Source organism: Equus caballus, chromosome 4, assembly GCF_041296265.1.
Source record: "Equus caballus isolate H_3958 breed thoroughbred chromosome 4, TB-T2T, whole genome shotgun sequence".
NCBI lineage: Eukaryota > Metazoa > Chordata > Mammalia > Perissodactyla > Equidae > Equus > Equus caballus.
The window spans coordinates 16,677,777-16,698,186 of record NC_091687.1 but is presented as its reverse complement, the minus strand read 5'-3'; positions in this window follow the sequence as shown (position 1 = coordinate 16,698,186).

Below are 20,410 nucleotides of genomic sequence, written 5' to 3'. Positions count from 1 at the left end.
CTGCAGGACCTCCTTTGAGACCATCCCAAGGGAGAAGTGGACTGGCACTTTGTTATTGCCAGGCGGAGGTGGAAATCCACATTCCCCATGTGGGCTTTTCTTATAAACCTGCAGGTATGAAAGTCCCAGCTCCCTTCTCAGCCTGGTACAGTGCTGGTGAGGGCTCGGGGCACTGTTATAGCCTGGAGAGTGTGAATGTATAAGCTCCTTACTTGGCCTTTGCTGGCCTGGGCTGGGCCGAGGCCACTGTTTTTTCTGTACTGTTTTGCTTGAGTAGATCACTTTTCATCTAAAAGTGCTTTTTCTGTTCAAGCTGCCCCTTTCCTGGTCCATTGGCTAGAGACAGTAGGGTTTTGCTGGGCTTTTTTGGGTCTGTACAAATAGACATTTATGAGTTGCTGGCTTCAGCTCCATATCTGAGACATATGAAGCAAAAAGAAAGCTGAGGGACTTCACCATGCTGTTATTTCTTGGTTCTTGAGGTTCTGGCCAGTCTGCCTTTTCCCTTTCACCTTTCATATGCTCTTACATTTATTTTATATATAATGACTAAGGCTTCCAGTGTCTACCAGGAGAAATAGAGAAAAGAATATGCACTCCATCTTCCTGGAAGCAAGAAGTCACATGTGATTTTAGTATACAAAATATCATAAAATGTACATAATGACAGTGAAAATAAAAAAGTCTCTCCTTGCTGGGAACAGACTGATTACTTTCTAGCCATGTTAACAAGTAAACACCAGAACTGGTTTTAATCCTGTTTGATCAAACAATGACAACACACCTTAATCTAATCAGTCAAGGACAGTGAGCTTAGTCAACCAGTTAGTGACCTCACATTCCCTTTCACCTCCAAGAGAGGTTAAACTTCTAAAAGGTCATTAACTGGAATAATTAATGTATTTAAATTCAATAATCACATTATTTGTCTTTCTATTTAACTTCCATTTCTACTTCATTCTGTAGAAAAGTTCTTTTCTCCCTTGTTCTATATGGCTATGTGAGTAAATGGACTCAGAGCCCTTTGTAAGACCAAATCTCTCTCTCTCTCTTTCTAGTCACATCTAGGCCTTATTCCTAGGGAAATGTAATTAAATTGAGAGAGTTATTGAGACATATGTTCCTACCCAATTTGTTTTTGTCCATCACTTTCGTTAGGGACTATGGGAAAGTTGAGGAGTTATTAATACAACTTTACAAGTTTCCCGTATTTATATTATTTATTTTTTTAGGAATCAAAGAGAAGTAGGGGCAACTTTGGCAGTGATTGGAAGGCCGGTAAGAGTATTAATGCGTCTCTGTAATAATATCGCCTAATGTTCCTCAAAATCACTCCATTAGACTCTAAGACACACCCCAGTTCACTCATGTCAGGAGGAGATTAAAGAGGAAAAAAAGGCTGAGAATGAGCAACATACTTATTGAGTGAGCCCCAGTAGATCAGAACATGTCTTGTAGTCTTCTTTTTCTAGATCACATAAGTATAAATGGGGATGCGATGCACTGAGCCAGGCCCATCCTAAATACTTCAATCCAGATATATAGTTATTGCCTACCCTTGGAAGTACATAAATTAAGAGGCTTCTGTTAATCAAATCATAGTACCAAGCAAGTGTAGTAAGCAGGTGCTATAATTGATATACAGTCTTCTGAAAGGGGAAAATAAAGAGACAGTTTTTGAATTGGTGCCATTGGAAGGCTGAGTAGATGAAGTCATATCTATAGTTTTGAAGCATGGGTAGAATTTTAACAGAACAAGCAAAATACACAAGATAGATATGTGTGAAAGTGATGTGTGTTTGTGGACTGGAATGTGGTCTTTTGTGGTTGGACCCACTTTATCTTAATCAGAAAGACAGAAGATAAGACTGGACAGGCAGATTGCAGCCAGATTGCGACTTGATTTTTATGCAAAAATACAGACTATGGACTTTGTAGGTAATGCAAAGTCATGGAAGAGAAATCAATGTGGGCACTCTGGGTTTGCTCTAGCCTGCAAGATGGAAAGGAAGAGGGAGCTACTAGAAGCAAGGAGCTTGGCTGGGGAGACAATTTTCCAAGAGTCCAGGTGAGAAGTAAGCCATGAGCGGTGAGGTGTGTATGAAAGATAGCTCAGAGGTGGACCCAACAGGACCTAATCCTTTGGGATTCAGAGGGAGGAATCATAGTGAAGGGAGGAGTCAGGTTTCTAGTCTGGCCAACTGGTTGAATAGTAATCAGTTAATCAGGCAAGAACTGATTCCTGAAATCCAACCGAGTAGAAAACTGGACAGAGTGTTTCCTATTTTCATCTCACTTACCAAGAATTGCTATTCTACCTCTGGTGTGTCCTTTCTAAATGCATCCCTTTCAAACTCTAACATGCATTAGCAATCTTGCCTTGTCCAATATTCGACAAAGGTGCTAATCTGTGCCACTGATGCCTGTGACACTCATGACACTCTGCTATGGACAGATGAAGTCAAAGGTCACTGTGCTGGTCGTTAGTTTTCTAAAAAGGAAACTGAGACTTCAAAGGCTGACTGGTTTGTCCAAAGTCACATGGTTCAGTTCTGGCTGAAACAGAACTGAAACCAATTTATTTACTGTTAAATTCCATGGTGTAGCTACCATACCATATGATGGACACTGCACAAGTTACTCAAATTCAATCACAAATGGTCCCTACTAACTGTAGAAAAAGATCTTTAATATCCAACTTCTCAGCATAATTGCTTGTTATCTTTTGTAAACCACACCATTCTTTAATATTCATGTAATTGCAACATTTCACAAACAGGAGTTAAAATCACCATAAATAATATTTGGATTTTCTTGTTGAATATATTAACATTCATAACAACACAAATGAGAAGACCGCTTTTTGATTAAAGCAAAAGGTAATGTTGAAATTGAGTTTTGCCCCTAAGGAACCACACAGAGAAAAAAATCTCTTCACCTCTCTTCTCTGCAGCCAAGTTCCATCCTCCTGTCTTAAGTAGAAGTTGGCTACCTCGCTCATGTTCCTCTCGATTTCCTTTATCTTTTAAATTCCTGGCTCTCACTGGTGTTGGGAAGCTGAAGAGTTCTGCGGCTGTTGTTCCCTCCACATTTGCAGTCCAGACTTGACATGAGGCCACAGTGGAGCATCTGGGCTCCATCTTCACAAGCTTTCACAACACAACACAGTTCTTCTCTTAAAATGACTCTATCATCTCAAATGACAATGTCCCAAGGCCTCTCAAGACCTTTCTGAGGGATTTGAAAGAAATCGCTGTCAAAAGTCTCAGAAAATGCCAAAGAAATCATTAACTCACTGTGGGGAGCTGCCAAACAAATCTAATTGCTGGAGTCCCACAGACTTCAAAGTGCTTTTTAGCTTATGACTGAAGGTACTAAGGGAAATATTGGATGGGATTTTAGTTTTCTTTGATTTTTTCCTTTTGTTGTTTTTGTTTTAATTACACTTAGATTTCCAGAGCAGCTTTATGAGAAAATCCAAATTCTCAGGAAGTTTGAAATTAGATCAGGAAAAAAAGGAATAATGGATGTTTGTTGGAAAAGTCTACCATCCATCAACTTCCTGTAAAGTATATAAAGAGTATGTTTTGTGTGTGATAAAGGTCATGGGCATTTCACAAGGGAGAGGTTGAATAGCACTCTCTCGTCACCAATTTCTGGATGTTGAAGTTCAATTTCCTCATTTGTGTAAGGTAGATAATAATAATAACTTGTCATGAGACACAATACCAGGTGTTTCACAGTTTGATGAGAACAAAAGGAACACACAAAGAATAAAAACCCAAAGGCAAATGAGAAAAAGGAAGCATCGTGAATAGGTGATGGTGCTGGTCTGGTGCAGCCATCCCTTCCTCATGGCAACACTGGTCCATACGAATTAGGGTGAAGCCCTGCACTGACTCATTGAAGGGGAGCTGCACTGACATGGGGTGGACAGGATCTCAGGGGAGTGACTAGACTGCCTGCACTCCAGCTCCAAGTGAGTTCTGTGCCCTTGGCATGTTATCAACCTCTCTGTGTTCATCTTCCTCATCTGTAGCCTGCATCTCAGTAGTAAGTGGCTTGTAAGATTGTTGTAAACATCTATAAGGCAACAGTGTAGGAGCATTTAGCACAGTGCCTGGCTCATGGCAAACGGGCAGTTAGTAACTGTCAGGTTGACATTCCTAGACCTCCTCTGCAATTATTTTGAGGAATTACATTGGTTTCCCCAGACAATGGTTATACTATGCCAGCATCTCGTTTCACAGGGGGAAAAGAACACCTGCCACAAAGGCTGAGTATCTGTGGTCTAATTACAGCCCCTTCCATTGTCTTTTGTATGTTTTATTGGGCCAGAATTGCCAGGAATAATAATACTTATTATAATTATAACAATAACAAAATATATCATAAATATGTGAGTGGAGAAAGGGAGAGAGAGAGAGAGGAGAGGGAAGACCAAGGAGGCATTCATGTTTTATCAATATAAGAAGGTGAATACTTTTTTAGCCAAAAATATTTATAAAACAACAAAAGAATCACTAAGTTCATATGACTGTATATGCCTCAACATATACATATGGATACCCATTGTTTTAAGCCAGTGATGCATATAATGTGAGGGGAATTTATAAGAAATGCAATTTCAACATGAGCAGACACATCAAAATAAATATTTTGGTCAGATCACAGACATGTGGTCTGATCATAAGATTACAACAATCTGTGTTATTGCTTGCAAATATTCAAGGAGATATTTCTATCCATTTTATTTGTATTTACTGTCATTTATTAACATCGACCTAAATTCATTTTTTTCACCTTTCTTTTATTTTCCTCCTATATTTATATAGTTTGCTTTCATTTCATACACATACACATGTTCATGCATGCACACACACACTCAGATAAAAGTAAATATACCTAATGCTAATGCTTGGAAGTTGTTCTCTTGGATTTTTTTTTAGCTTCTATTTTTGTTCTGGAATAATAAAAAGTAGTCTGTGTGTGCATCTTATCTGCTTGCCTATATCTGCATGGAAGTATTTGTTTGGATTTAGAAAATCAATTTTACAATGCTCCCGTGAACACTCAATTGGCCCCCTTTTGTCTAAACCAACCCAAGCACAATTACATGAAACAGCATAGAAAAGGAATACAGTAGGCTTCAACATCTGGGCAGATACTCCTGAGAGAGTTGTCTCTCTTCTGGTCAGCCTCCTTTTCTTCTGAGGTTACTAACCATCCGTATCTGTTTTGTACAACAATCTGCTGCTGTAATGCCAGGTAGCACAACATTCCTAGTCCTCAGTGAGGCATTTGCTCCAAATTCATCCAATGGAGTGCAGTTCAAGGGTAGAGCTGACAATTCTCAATGACCATCTCTTTTTCCTTCTGGCTATTCAGACGTGAGTTCTACACAGCCCGAGCCAACCGGGGGCTTCCCAGTCCTCTTGGATGGTGAAGGAGAGGACACGAGATGTAGTCCTGACCAATGAAGCCAGAGGCCCAGGGGAGACAGATTCTGATCCTCCACAAAGACTCAGCAGTTTTTATATCTCTCCAGAAGTCACTTCCCTGCACCTAATGGAAACTTGATGACCGGTGGAAACAAAGGAGTTGCTTTTTCCTCAGCAGCAATGTGAGCAGAGGTGGTATCTAACCCTGACTCCACGTTGCCACAAACGCATTGCTTTCCTTCTGTCTCATTGCTGCCTCAGGCTCCTCTGTCTTTCTGCTCTGAATTCCTTCATAAATGACTCTTGTCCTCATGGTTCCATGATGGATGCTCAGTTGCCAGCATCCTGGCTCCTTCTTCCAGTCAGGGAAAAGCAGATGGATGAAATAAAAATGTCAATACCTGTGTCGGGAAAGCAAAAGATATTCCTGAGACCATCAGCTCCATTGTCATGGGAGCCATATTCCAGGGGCGCTACAGCAGGAAGAGAGCTTCGGAAGTTATGTATTTTAGTAGCTGGACACGTTACTACTGAAACTATAGCAGCGTAATGCGAAGAAGAAGGAGAGAACAGAATTAACGTGGACAAAGGGCAGTGTTTGCTCTCAGCATTATGGTGCTGAGCAAGCCATCCGCAAATGCTGAAGCCACCTTCCTCAGCAGCGGGTGGAGCCACACAGAGAAGACCCAACAGAAACACAGACAGAGCTAGAGCCCAATCACTTAGCAAAAGCCCCTTGAGCTTTTATTATTGATACAATATGTATCCTTGCGTCAGCCAGTCTGAGTCTGGTGTTTTGCTATGCATATCCTTGCAAATTAAATGACTGAAATAAAGCCATTTTTTTAAAACACCCACACACACTCTACACCAAATTTCTAGAGTAATATTCAAAGTAAAAGTCTACCCTAATATAATAGATAAATGTTAAAATTCTAGAACCCACTTTGATGAGTGTCATGATGTTGTGGCAAAAGGTCCTTCCAAAACACTAGGCCAATTGAGAGCAAAGTCACACAAAAACCCTCCATAGGAAAACTGAGGGCTGCTGATGCATTACCTTCCAGCCCCTGACTCTGGACCCCATCTTTCTCAGGCACACAACTGGCCTTCGTGTCCAACAGACAGACTCTTCTGACCCTTCACAAGATCCTTAATTTTGATTGATTTAGCTCCAGGCCGTATTTCTCACTACACCCTCAAAAAGCCCTTTAATTACCTATCTCCAGCATCACTGGGTGTCCTGGGGGCATATCCTCATAGCATCTAGCATGCCATTCTGAAGAGCCTGGTAGTCCTGCACATGCCCTTGGCCCAAAATGTCAGTAGATATGAGATGATGGCCTGGTCCATATGCTGGGAACATTTATGTAGGCTGAATAAATTGGTTTGAGAAAATGAGTGCTTCTGTTATGTCAGCCACAGAGATGCAGAAAAAAGAGAGAAAATAAAAATAACCATGGTCAGGAAGGAAAACCACTACAAATGCTACAGACATTGAAAATATAACAAGCAGTCATAAACAAATGTAACTCAATAACCACGGCCGCATAACGTTTGTGTTTGTGAGAAGTCTTTGAATTGTGGGTGGAAGTGGCCTTCTACCAGAGAGAATTTGTTTCTTCACTGCCTGGGTGGCTACTCGCCAGGAAAACATTAAGATAACTTTTTCACACAGCATGAATTCAGACCATATGTCTTCATGATGTGTCTAGTTTATGAATAGACACTCCCAGGAGATGTTTGTTTATATCTGACTAGCAGGAAGGTCAAGACAGACAGGTGTCCATGCTGCCTTCTTCTTTATAAATGGCTTTTTTCTCATTCAGGCTTGTGAGGAAGGAGCTGTAGTTCTCCAGGAGTACATATCTATGAATGAGAATTCTCATAAAAGCCCGCTAATGTGGGTGGCCTGCAAATGCTGTTTTGTTTTCTTCAAACGCTGTCAAGGCAGAAGATGAAGGTCTCCATGATTCACCAGAAACTGTCAGATTGGAAGCCAGGGTCATGCTCACTTACCCTCCAATGACTCCACTTCCCTTTTCTCCAGCCTCTTTCATAACCTTCCTTTCATTCCAGCTCAGCATTCATTAAAAAGATTTATCTTAACACATGTTCAGAGTTTGTACAACACTTAAATGTTTCAATTAGAAGGCCCTCAGAGTTTCTTCCTTGTCTTACTGCCTTGGGTATAACTTTGTAAGCAATAAGAAGAAAATATTGGTAATCGTAGTCATCATTGCCTTTTCCTTGACTGATAAGAATGATTCTATTGTTTCTTGAAAATGCAAATGTAATACTTGGTTTGGCTTAGGAGAAAGGATGAATTTCCTTTTGGTCAGTCACTTTTATTAATCAGGAAGAAGTTGTCAGTTCTAATTCAGGTTCTTAAAGAGTTTTTTAAATTATCATTTTGATCAAACAGTACAGTGAGACTGGTGGTAAAAGGTGTATACTGAAAATCAGGAGACCCGCATGTGAGTTCTGAACCTGTTGGGTACTACCTACAGAGACTTTGACTCTTTTTTTTTCCACTTATTTTCTGGCCCTTTTGTTTCCTCATATGTAAATAAAGACAAAAAGCAACCTAGGATAAACAAGGAAGATTGACTGATGCTGTATACAGATATAGTTTTTAGCTGCCAATCACTCCTTGAAGAGATCGTGGAGTATGCTTCACGAATGACAAGCACTATCGAGTGAAGGCTCAGCACATGGACAAGTCCAGTGATGTCACAACTGGAGACACACTGTGTCTGCTAAAGCAGATATGGAAGATGTAAGCATTCTGATCTCCTCGTCTTTTAAAATAATGACAACTTAAAATGTACTTGTTAAGTTTCTTGGGAACGAAAACTCAAAGCAACCCTATTTCCTACACTTAACATAACCAACATTTTTAAATGGGTCATTAATGCTGCTAATTTTAGAGTTTTAAAAAGTATACAGCAAAGCCGAGAAATGAAACCCTGTTTCAACATTCAGAAATGGAGTCTGGCCTTCCTTTTTATTTGTCTCTACTGTTTTGGAATGTAACTCTTTGTACAGCTTTTCAATAGTTGCTCTAGGCATTGCATTCTATGTCCCTAATTTATCACGTCTACTGGCACCCTCATTTTAGTAGTTTGAGTGAAGTGTAGAAATCATAACTGTCTTCGTATGCTCCACCCTCTGCTGTTTGAAGATGTATCAAATCCTTTCACTACATCCAACAATGTCATGATTTTTGCTCACCGTCAAATGTAATTTAGGAAATTCAACAAAAGAAAGAAACATATTGTATTTATCTGTCTTCTTACTCTTGCTATCATGCTTTCTTCTTTCTAAATGTTCTAAGACTCCTTTTTTCATTTTCTTTCTGTTTAGAGAACTTCTGGAACTGTTTTGTTAGGATAGATCTACAGGTCACAAATTCTCTTGGCCCTCCAGCATTTGAGAAAGTGTCGATTTCCCCTTCCTTCCTGAACAATCTTTTCACTGGATAGAGCATCCTGGGTTAAAGTTGTTTTCTTTACAGCCCTTGGAACAGGTAGTGTCACTTCCTCTGGCCTCCCTGGTTTCTGATAAGAAGGCTTCTGTCACTGAAGAGTTGCCCCTACAGATAAGGCGTCACTTCTCTCTCACTGTTTTCAAGATTGCTTCTTTGCCTCCACTTTTCAGGAGTTTCACTAGGATGTGTCTGGGTGAAGATTTCTTTTGGTTTATCCTGTTTGGGATTTGGTATTTTTGTTGGATATGTAGGTTTATGTCTTTCGCTAAATTTGCAAGGTTTTCAGTCATTATTTCTTTGAATGCATGTTCAGTCTGACTCTCTTTACTCTTTCCTTCCAAAACTCTGATGGCATATGTTGAATCTTTAATAAAAGTCCCCCTCATCCCTGAGTGTCTCTCTATAGTCTCTGTTGTTCACAAAAAGTAATTTCTACTTTCCCATCGCAAGTTCCCATCTCTTTCGTCTATGTCCCCCATTTGTTGTGAGGCCAGCCACTGAGGTTTTATGTAGTTATTGTATTTTTATGTTCAAAATTTCCATAGATTTTCTATTTCTTTACTGAAACTTTCTATTTTTGATTTGTTTCAAGCATGTTCACGATTGCTTGTTGAAGCATTGTTTGATGATTGCTTGAAAATCATAGTCATGACCTTCTAATATCTCTGTCATCTTGGTGTTGGCATCTATTAATTGTCTTTTTTCATCCAAGCTGAGATTTTCCTGGTTCTTAATATGATGAATGATTTTTTATTGAAAACTGGACATTTGGGGTATTGTGCTATGACACGCTGGATCTTATCGAACCTTCTATTTTGGCTGGCTTTTTCTGAAACTGCTCCTGGAGAAGAGGGTGCACCATCTTATTACTGCGTGGCAGTGATAGAAGTCTAGCACCCCCACTTGGCCTCCACTGACATCCACCAGGGGAGTGCTCATTGTCACTGCTGGTTGGGGTGTAGGTTCCAGCTCTCTTGCAGGCCTCCACTGATGGGGTAGGAGGGCCTCATTCCTGCTCCTCCACGTGTGGCCCCACAAACAGCGCGGCTCGAGAGAAGCAGCCCCTTTGCATTGATTCCTTCCACAAGGTCTCCTCTGAATGGGCAGTGGGGAGAAGCAGGGGCACATGGTTACTGCCAGGTGGGAAGGGAAGGGCAGGTTCCCTATGTGGCCTCTATTGACATTGAGGGGGTTGAGGGGTTCCATTACTGCTTGTCAAGGATGGAAGTCCCAGCTCCTTGCTGCCCATTTTCAGTAGATGACCTCATCTCTTGCCACCCAGAAAAAATAACAGACATGAAGGGGGCGTCCCTCATCTTCCTGATGCCAATATGGTATGAATTATCATGTAAAAGAAAACTCACTGCATTAAAATACAAGCTTACGAATCAGTTATGAATGTTGATCTTGAGTCTTGCATAAAAATCCTTCCGAGGTAAGGCTTCCTTGACTATTGTGGCTGAACAGAATTTACATATCACATTGCTCTCAATGACTAAAATTTTGGAAAGTCAGGGGAAAAATTCTATTATTTTTTGCACCTTTGAATTCTCAGGCTTTGTGTAAAAGAAATCTAATAAAACATTTTGTTTTCAAAATTTAAATGCTGCATTAATATTCTCCACTTTTTTATATACCACTACATTTTGTCTCTCTAATTAAATTTGAGGCAAAACTTTTATTTACTGTTTATATTTTGGTTAAACTTTTTCGATTTACCCTCCCTATGTTATTTTAAAAGAAGTGGGAGATGAAGCCAAAATACCTATTTTCACTTAAAAGAGATTACAGATTTCTTTAAAAATAATTATTTGTCCAGTTGCCACCCTAGGGTCCTCCTTTCCATAGCCAAGCTAAAAATAAAATAAATAAATAAATTCAGAGGCTCTCCTTCCACACATCTTGGCTTTTCACATGACTTCCACATCCAATACTCATTGGAACAGCTTGCAGAGGGTAAGAATAGAGGTTGTGTAATTGCAGGACCTAAGTTAGCTATTATTCCACTACTAGAACACATAGAATAATGTAAATTTAAGAGAACCTGGGGACTTCCTTAAATTTACAGCCATTCTGCATGTCCCAGTGGTAGAATAATAGTTACTCACAACACACCTGCTAATAAGGACAGCTACACAACCTCAAAGAGGTAGGGTGTATGACTGTGTGAGTAGCTGTGCGTACATGTGTATAATCTTTTCAAAAGCACCAAAGTGCTAGCATGACGGCCATAAATTACTGGGCTAATCTTGTTGCAGAGCCCAGAGAGATAAGCTCAGCGTTCAAAGCTCCAATTGCTGATCCACAGGAACAGCCCGCACAGCTGAGTTACCAAGTGCTGCCTACTGGTGCTCAGGAAACGCAGCCTGGGACCACCTGGGGAAGATTCCTTCCTTCCAGGGAATGTCGAAGGGTCTGCGCCTTCCTCTAAGGGAAAACTGGAGTAAACAAGTCAATAAGCTGCCCTGCAACCTGCTTTCATAAAACTAGGAGATCTCTAATTTGAAAATGGAATAAGTTTGCCCAGATCCCTGGAAGACAAAAAACAAAATCTTTAGAGGAAGATGAAAACAAGAAGCTAGGCTCCAATTATTCCTACAAACATTTATATGGTCACTGTCTGTGAAAGAGCGAAAGGCAAATTGTCACACAAAAAAGCAATATACATGAGTGAGAACCCCTGGGTGATGGTGACAGTGGGGACAGAGAACAGAAACAGACTGCAAAGATTTAAGATATTAAAATGGAAAGATTCTGATTAAAAAACAACTCAACTTACCATGTACCAAAGAATAGAGGCCAAGTTTTTAATATGGGAACTAGAAACCAGAACAAAGTGACACTGCAGATTTGGAAAAGAACTAAACAGAAATTCTGGAACTGAAAATACTGAAACTGAAATTAAGAGCACAAAAGAAAGCCAATAAACACAGTTTAAGAGATAAGTAGTAAAGTTGAATGTGGATCAAAAGCACATTGTTAAAAACAAGACAACAAGCCCAAAATGGAGTCGCTTATGTTAAGCTCCATCTCACCAACTGAGACTTGACTTAACTACAATTTCGGCTCTCCCAGAAATGGAATCTTAAACCAGTCAATCAGAAATTGCCTGGTCAGCACTAGTGAGGTCATCTGCCTGACAGACCCCCATCCCCTAAAGGAACATGACCTTGCAATAATTGACCTACTTTTTGCCTAGAACAATTTCTTTGTTCTTACTCCCTTCTGCCTATCAGTCTTTCACTTGGTACAGCTCCTCGGAGCTCCTTTCTGTCTGTTAGACTGGATGCTATACAATTTGAATCAATTTTTTCTCAAATAAGCTCTTAAAATTTTCAATATGCCTCAGTTTACCTTTTAACAACATAGACAAAACTTGGAAGATAGAAACAAGAGTATAGAAAACAGAGAATAAGCAGACTGGGCCAGTCTAAACTGTGTGTAATTGGAGTCCGAGAAGAGGCACAAGGGCAGAGACAATTTTTGAAGTGATAATGACAGCAAATATTGAAGAACTGATAAAAAATACCACTTTGTTAATTCAAGAATACCAAGAAAGCATTAGAGAATCACAGAAATTCACACAAGCACGTATTACACTGGAAATGCTAAAAACAAAAGACAAAGAGAAAAATCTTAACTTCAGCCAGCCAGGAACAAAAGAAAGAGTATCCTGAAAGGAATAAAAGTGATCATGAGAGCTGGCCTCACAACCAAGGGAAGAAGGGAGCGGGGGATGATACCTTCAGAGAACAGAGAGGGCAGCACAGAGTTGTGTACTCGACTAGGAAATATTCTCAAAATATTAGTGAAATGAAAACATTTTTAGACAAATAAAAATGGAGAGTTTGCCACACAGAATCTCACTAAAGAAATTCTTAAATATTCATTACCGGGAAGAAGAAAGATGATCTCAGAGGAAGATTAGAGACAGAAGAATGAATGAGGAACAAAGAATTGGAAATATCGAAATAAAAACTGGCCACTAAAAATATAAGGAGACTTAAAATGCACTTCAATAAAATGTTTCAGAAGTGGTGAAAATTTATGACTATTCCAAAGCATTTTATTGCTTGGTGTGAAAATAAAAGCATTGATTATCATCAGACTTTCATAAATTATGAATGGATGTTGTAATTTCTAGTGTATCCACTAACATAATGGAAAAAATGGCATGGCTTCCAAATCAACTTAAAAATAGAAAAAGAAAATGAAAAATATTCTCATTTTACTCCACTCTCAAGAAGGTGGAGCATAACTCCCCGATTTTGTGTGAACTGAGCAGAGGGAATTCCTCCCAAGCAGTGCAATCTGGAAAGATGTGGGAAAAGAACACCTGTATAGGGGAGCAGCCTGACGCACACCACCCCAGACAGGTAGCTAAGGTCAACGTCAACAGTCGTAAGTCACGTTGGTCGTGTGTACCCTTGATGTGATGTGATGAGAATGGCATTCACTGTGTGGTTTTCCCCCAAAACCAATAACCCCAGTCTTATGATGACAAAAATATTAGACAAATTCAAACAGAGAAGCTGAGTCCCTGAGTACCTGACCAGCGCTCCAGAAACTCTCAAAGTCATCAAAAACAAAACAAGTCTGAGAAACCATCACCAACATGAAGACTACATGTTAGTGGTGTCCCGGTGGGATCCTGGAACAGAAAAAGGACATTAGGCAAAAACTAAGAAAATATGAATAAAGTGTAGACTTGTATTAATAATAATATATCATATTGGTTCATTAATTGTGACAAATGTGCCATACTAATGTGGGACATTACTAATAGGGGAAACTGATCGTGGGGTATATGGGAACTCTCTGCCCTACTTATGTAACTTTTCTGTAAAGCCAAAATTATTCTAAAATAAAAAGTTGCCTTAAAAATCCTAATTATAAATAGTCTAAAAGAAGACCAAAAGTGACAAAAATAGAAATATAGAGCCTGTGGGGCAAATAGCAAACAAAATATACCAGGCTATATTTGTACAAAAATGTGGCAGTAATTACATTAAATGTAAATATACTAAATACATAAGTTAAAAGATGAAATGTGTTAGATTAGATTTTTTAAAGTCATATACTGTTTACTAGAGAAATTTCTAAAACAGAGGAACACAGAAAAGCAAAATGTATTGGCAGGAATACAAGATAGACTATGCATATACAAACCAAAAAAGAAGGAAAGCTGTATCAAAAATAGGCAATGTAAGTTTTAAGGCAATAAATATTATTACACATACAAATAATCACTTAATAATTATGAAAACTGAATATACCAGAAAATTTTGATAATTTTTATTCATTTAATAATAATGGCCTCTGAACGTTTTAAGCAAAAATCTATAGAACTACCATAAAAAATAGATAAATCCACATCCACATTGAGAGAATATTTCACATCACTCAATGTAAGGACATAGAAGATTTTAAAAAAGGCATAATAATATGATTTAATGAATATTTCCAAATCTTATACAATACACATTATTTTCAAGTGTATGTAGCCCATTTTCAAAACTACAGAAATAGTATAAAAACAGGTCATAAATCAAGGATCAGTATATTTCAAAGGTTCAGAATCTGCAGAGTGTGTCTCTGACCACAGCACAACTTGGGTGGAAAAAATAACAAGATGAAGACCAGAAGATAGCCATATGTTTGGAGATTAGGAGACAAATGTTTAAAACAAAACCTGTGAGTAAAAGAAGAAATCAAAATGGGAACTAGAAAATATTTTGAACTGAATGACTAGAAAACAAACTGTATGTCAAAAAGTGTGGAATGCAGCTCGAGTTGAGGGAATTATATAGCTTTAAATTCAAATGCTAGCAAAAAGACTAAAAATAATGTTTATTATTCATGTCATGTAATTAGAAAAATAATGGAAAATTTGCTGTTTCCCTGAAATTAGGAGAAAAGAAAGTAAAGATAAAATCAGAAATTAATGATAAAGAAAACAATCATTCAATAGACAGCCAAACATTGGTTTGTTTAAAAAAACAAAACTAAAAACCAATGAAAAACCACAAATAGCCCTTTCGGAAGTGAAAGAGCAGGCATCATTACAAATCCTGCAGACACTGAAAAGATAATAAGAAATGGACACTATAAACAACTTGTGTCCATTACTTTGAAAATGTTGATTAAATAAAACAGCTTTGTGTTCCATTCTCAATGAATACAAACATTAAACAAATATTCAAACGGAGAAATGTTCATTCAATATTCAATGAGATAGTCAATGAAAAACATTAAATGAAGAAATATTTCTAACATTACACAAACTATTCCAGAGAAGAGGAAAAAAATGTTAACTTAATCTTGATAACAAATCATAGCACTCAAAAAGAATATCATATATCTCACTACGGACACAGTAACCAAGATAAGTTTTACAACAGAAGTGGCAGGTTGTTTTTTATATTAAACCAAATGATATAACTCACCACATTAGCAGTTTAAAGGTAAAAATAATATGATTTTCTCATACGGTGCAGAAAAATGTTTCATAAAATCTAACATCCGTTCATGATAAAAACCTTTATCTGATTAGTAATATTAGTAACAGAAGAGAAATCCCCTAACCTGATAACGATATCTGTAAAAACTCACAGCTAATCTCCTCAAAACTTGTTGAAATTCAGGAAAAAAAGTTTATGCTCCGTTATGCTGGATATCCTAGCCAGAAAAGGAGACAAATGATGTCAGGGTTGAAACCAAACAACTACAACAATTATATATATATAATCATTGCCATATGATGAAGTATAGGCGGAAGTTTCAAAAGCTCAAGAGTTAAATTATGATAATTTATGAGAATTTAGCAAAGATGTAGAACAATCATTTTCACAAAAAATCACTAACCCCCTACTTAAAGTTCAAAAATGAAAATTTCAAAGAAATAGATGGCTTATCATTGCATGAAAAGTCAAATCTAAAAATAGATATGTAGCCCACATCTATGTGGAAAAGAATAATACTTTATTGAAAGACACTACAGACCTAAATAAATGCAGATATATTGTATTTATGTAGTGGAAATTCTCAAGAGTAAAGATACTCATTCTCCCAAAATTGGCCTATAGAGTCAATATAGTCTCAATTAAAATCTCAACAAGTTTTTCTTTTAATTGAAAGCCTGAGTAGATAAATTTCTGACACTAAAAAATAGATAAAAGGATATTGAAAAAGAAGAAATAGGTAGGAGGATTTGTTTTACCAGATAATGACATGTCATTAAAGTTATAGTAATTAACTGTGTGGAACTGAGACAAAGGCAGACAGCGGAACCACCAATGGAATAGAACAGAGAGCTTAGAAGCAGGTCTGAATACTCAGAGCCCTCGGTATAACAGTTTGCAAGCAGAGCCCTGAAAACGGTGGCCATCTCATTAAACGGAGCTGAAAATGTTGAGAGCCATGCATGTTGTGTCACAGCACACAAATCCATTACTCAAGGTGGATCACAAATCTACAAGATATCTAGATAACATGAGACAATCTTTTCATGATCCGCAAAACATTAAAACTCACAGAAAGTCAGGTGAGAGATTTCCTTCATAAACTGGAGGAGGTAAGGTAAATTTCTGAAACCAGGCACAGAATACAAAACATTAACCAACAGGGAAAAGTATGATACACTTGACTTTATTAAAATTAAGATTTTTTTTACTCATCAAAGACACCCTCAAAAGACAGCGAAGAGACAAACCACAGACTGGGAGGAAATATTTGCAAAACACGTAGCTTACGAGGGTGCCAGGGACAAGCTACTCCCTGGGTCTGCAGACCAGAGGAGTCACTGCAGACCAATGCAGATGTGGGCAGAAGTTCTGGACTTGGAGTAGGAGGAGCACCTGACGGCCTGTCTCCCTCAAGGGAGGGTTGGGAGCCTACCAGAGCGCTGACAGGAACAAGGACTTCGCCTTCCCACGAAGATATGTTTTCCTCTTTCTTTGGGCATTCCATAGACTGCACTTCCTGTCTTGCCTTTAGCCAGCTGTTCCCGTGAGATACAAGCTGAGGCAGAGAACTGTAAGAAGAAATGAAAAGCCCTGTCTAAGCCCGCCGTGTGAGGACGTCGTACCATGTGTACTCTCCCCTCCTCTTCTCCCTCCGGTTTACCGGAATAATAACACCCAGGGAAGTCTTGAGACATTCTCTATCACCTTGTGTCTCTGAGCAACTGGACAGAGCGGAACAGAGACCCCTCCTCAGACCCCAGCTCCCTGGATCCAACCTGAACTCAGGCAAGCTAGAATACACCCAAGCAATTATACGTCACGTGTATTATTACATCGATATATTTACCCTAATTAATGCAAGTTTTAATGACTTTGATAAGCAGTTAGGAATTATTTAGCAGACTTAGAGGTATGCATGCCTTAGAGAAATGCTTGTTCTTGTTCACCAGGGAGCATCTACGAGGATGTGCCTAGCAATGCTCTTTGTAAAGGCCACGACTGGAAACATCTCAGATGGCCAAGAACAAGAGAATGGATGAATACAGTGCTCATATGGATATTATAAGGCAACGAAAAGCAACAAAGCAGAGCTCCCCACAAATCCACACAGATCAAACTGAATCTTGCAAAAATAATGGTGGCTGAAGGAAGCAGACATACAGGAATCCATATAGCATAGAAGGAGTCCTATTCCGCTCTATCACTATACTGTTTACTATTTTTGACTATTATAGCCAAAGTAGTGAATATCAGTAAGAAGAAGTAAGAAGTTTGTGGTAGAAAAAAGGCACACGGGCGTACTCAGAGTTCTAACAGTGGTAAATTTCAAACTTGATGGTCGTTACAATGACCTACACCGATAATTATTTCTTAAATCATTACTGCTAGGTTTTACGTAACTTTGCACATGTTGGTTATATTTCACAATAGCCACTAATTCTCTTTGCCAGTGTCAAACCTGGAAGGTTTTACATTTCAGTGGATACATTTTGATTTTAATTTTTAAGATTGCCAACTGATTCTTTAGAACGACAAGCTGTGTATGTTTCATGTATGATTGTTCTAATTTTATAACTTTGTTTTATTTTTGTTTTACATGCATCCCTATGTTGATCCCAAACTTAATTTGAAGCCTTTTTGAAATTTTTCTATTTGCATTTGTCTTTTTAGTATTCATTTTCCTTATTTCTTTTGTAATTTTGGCCTCTAGTTTCAGTTCAGTGGGATGGATTTCTCTGGCACTCTTTCTCCAAACATCTGAATATACTCCACTCCAACGACTGTTTGGAATTGCCTTTTCCTGCCACACCCACTTGCACTCCATCATTAATCGGGGCTCCTGTCTAGCTATGCTGCTTCTGTATGTTGGGAGTAATATAGAACCAACAACTGAGCCAGCTGCTGTCACAGCCCAGGTCCTAGTGTGTGGGCTCATTGACACAGGATTTCTCTCCCTAAATGTGTCCCTCACTTTATATCCATAGCTTAGTAAGTGTCTCCTAGATGGGAGTCCACGGATCTTTCTGATTCTCCCTTTTTTGTCACTCATGTATCAACTAGTCAGTGCCCCATCTCAAAGTTCATAACACCTGTAGGGCTGTAGGTGGCCACCCTAGTAATGTTAGTCTCTTCTTCTGTGCTGTAGAACTCCTCAACAACCCACATGGAAGTCTTAGACGCAACCACTCCTAAACGTCTATTCCTGGAACTATCCTATACATATAATTGTTTGCCTTTAAAATTCCTAGATTTCGTGTAAGAAAATTTATTCAACTAAAATAATTTAAGTTCACTTACTTTTCTGCCAAGATAGAGTCACAGGACCAAATTCGTCTGTGTCCTGAAATGAACAACAAAAAAGAGTGAAACAAATAAAACAAAAGCGTTGAAGCACTAGACATCATGCAAGGATGGACAGTGATGCCTGAGGGAAAGGACACCAAAGAGGGGACCTCTGTGATCGCTCCAGCCCTGTGAGTTGAGACAAACACACGGAACATCTGGGGAGATGAATGTGGCTACAGGTTTAGGTTCCAGGGCAAAGCATCTGAGAAGCGAGATTGCACAGAGACAGAGTCCAGAGCACTGCAGAGACACCTCCTAGAGCATTCAGCGGAGTATTGGTCAATAACGTTGGTATCCTCCTACAGAGATTTCGGGGAAAGAGAAAGAGACAGACAGACAGAAAGAGACAGGGACAGAAGACACAATATCAGGAGTGGGAGCCATGACATTATTACAGATTCCACGGATATTAAAAGGATAAAAAGGTATATTATGAATAACATTATAATACATTTGATGATTTATACAAGATGGATAAATTTCTTGAATGATATAAAGCATCAAAAGTCACTCAAGGGTAAATAGATATCATAAGTAGCTTTATATCTGATAAAGAAATTGAATCTGTAGTTAACCTTCCCACAAAGAAAAACCCTGTTCTACATGGCTTCACTGGTAAATTCTATCAACTACTTAACGAAAAATAGTGCTCATTATAGTCAAACTCTCACTTGTATTGACTAGGATGAAATATTTCTGAAATCGTTGTATGCTGCCATTGTTACCCTGATAGCAAAATTAGATAAAGATTTCAAGAAAGAAAACATTAAAACTACAAACCAATGTGTCTCATGAACATAGACGCAAAAATTCTAAACAATTTTTAGCTGAGTCCAACAATATACTCAAAGGGTAACCTTTTATGACCAAAAGGAATTTGTCCCAGAATTGCAGATTAGATGCAGGAAAAAGCATTTGACAAAATCCAACATCTAATTCTACTGAAAACTCTCAGCAAGCTAGGAATAGCAGAGAACTTTCTAAATCTGATGAAAGACATCTATGAAATGCCACAACTAACGTCATATTTAATCACTAAAGGCTGAATGTTTCTTTCTAAATTCAGGAGTAAGAGGGTGGTTCTAGCCAATGAAGTAAGGCAAGAAAAAATGACCTAAAATAGCCAAATCAATGTTGAAAAAGAACAAAATTGGAGCACTTAGACCACTTGATTTCAAAACACACAAATCTATAGAAATCAAGACAGTGTAGTATTGGCATAAAAATAGATACCTAGGTCAGTGGAACTGAGTAAAGATTCCAGAAATAGACCCACTTATATATGCATAATTGATTTTTTATAAAGGTGCAAAGGCAAGAAAAAAGTCTTTTCAACAAATGGTGCTAGAATAATTGGATAGGAATATTAAAAGATAAACATAAATTCCTCTCATATATAACAATTAAAATGAAATAGATAAGAGACCCCAAACTACGAAATATCTAGACGATAACATAGGAGATAACCTTTAAACCATGAGTTATGGAAAGATACTTAGATATGACACCAAAACCAAGACCCATAAATAATAAATTGATAAACTGATATTTATCTAAATTTAAAAGTCTGTTCTTCAAAAAAACTCTGTTAAGAGAATGAAAAAGCGATCTGCAGACTGTTGAACAAAATTTCAAAGTATATATCTGATAAAAACACTGGAATCCAGAAT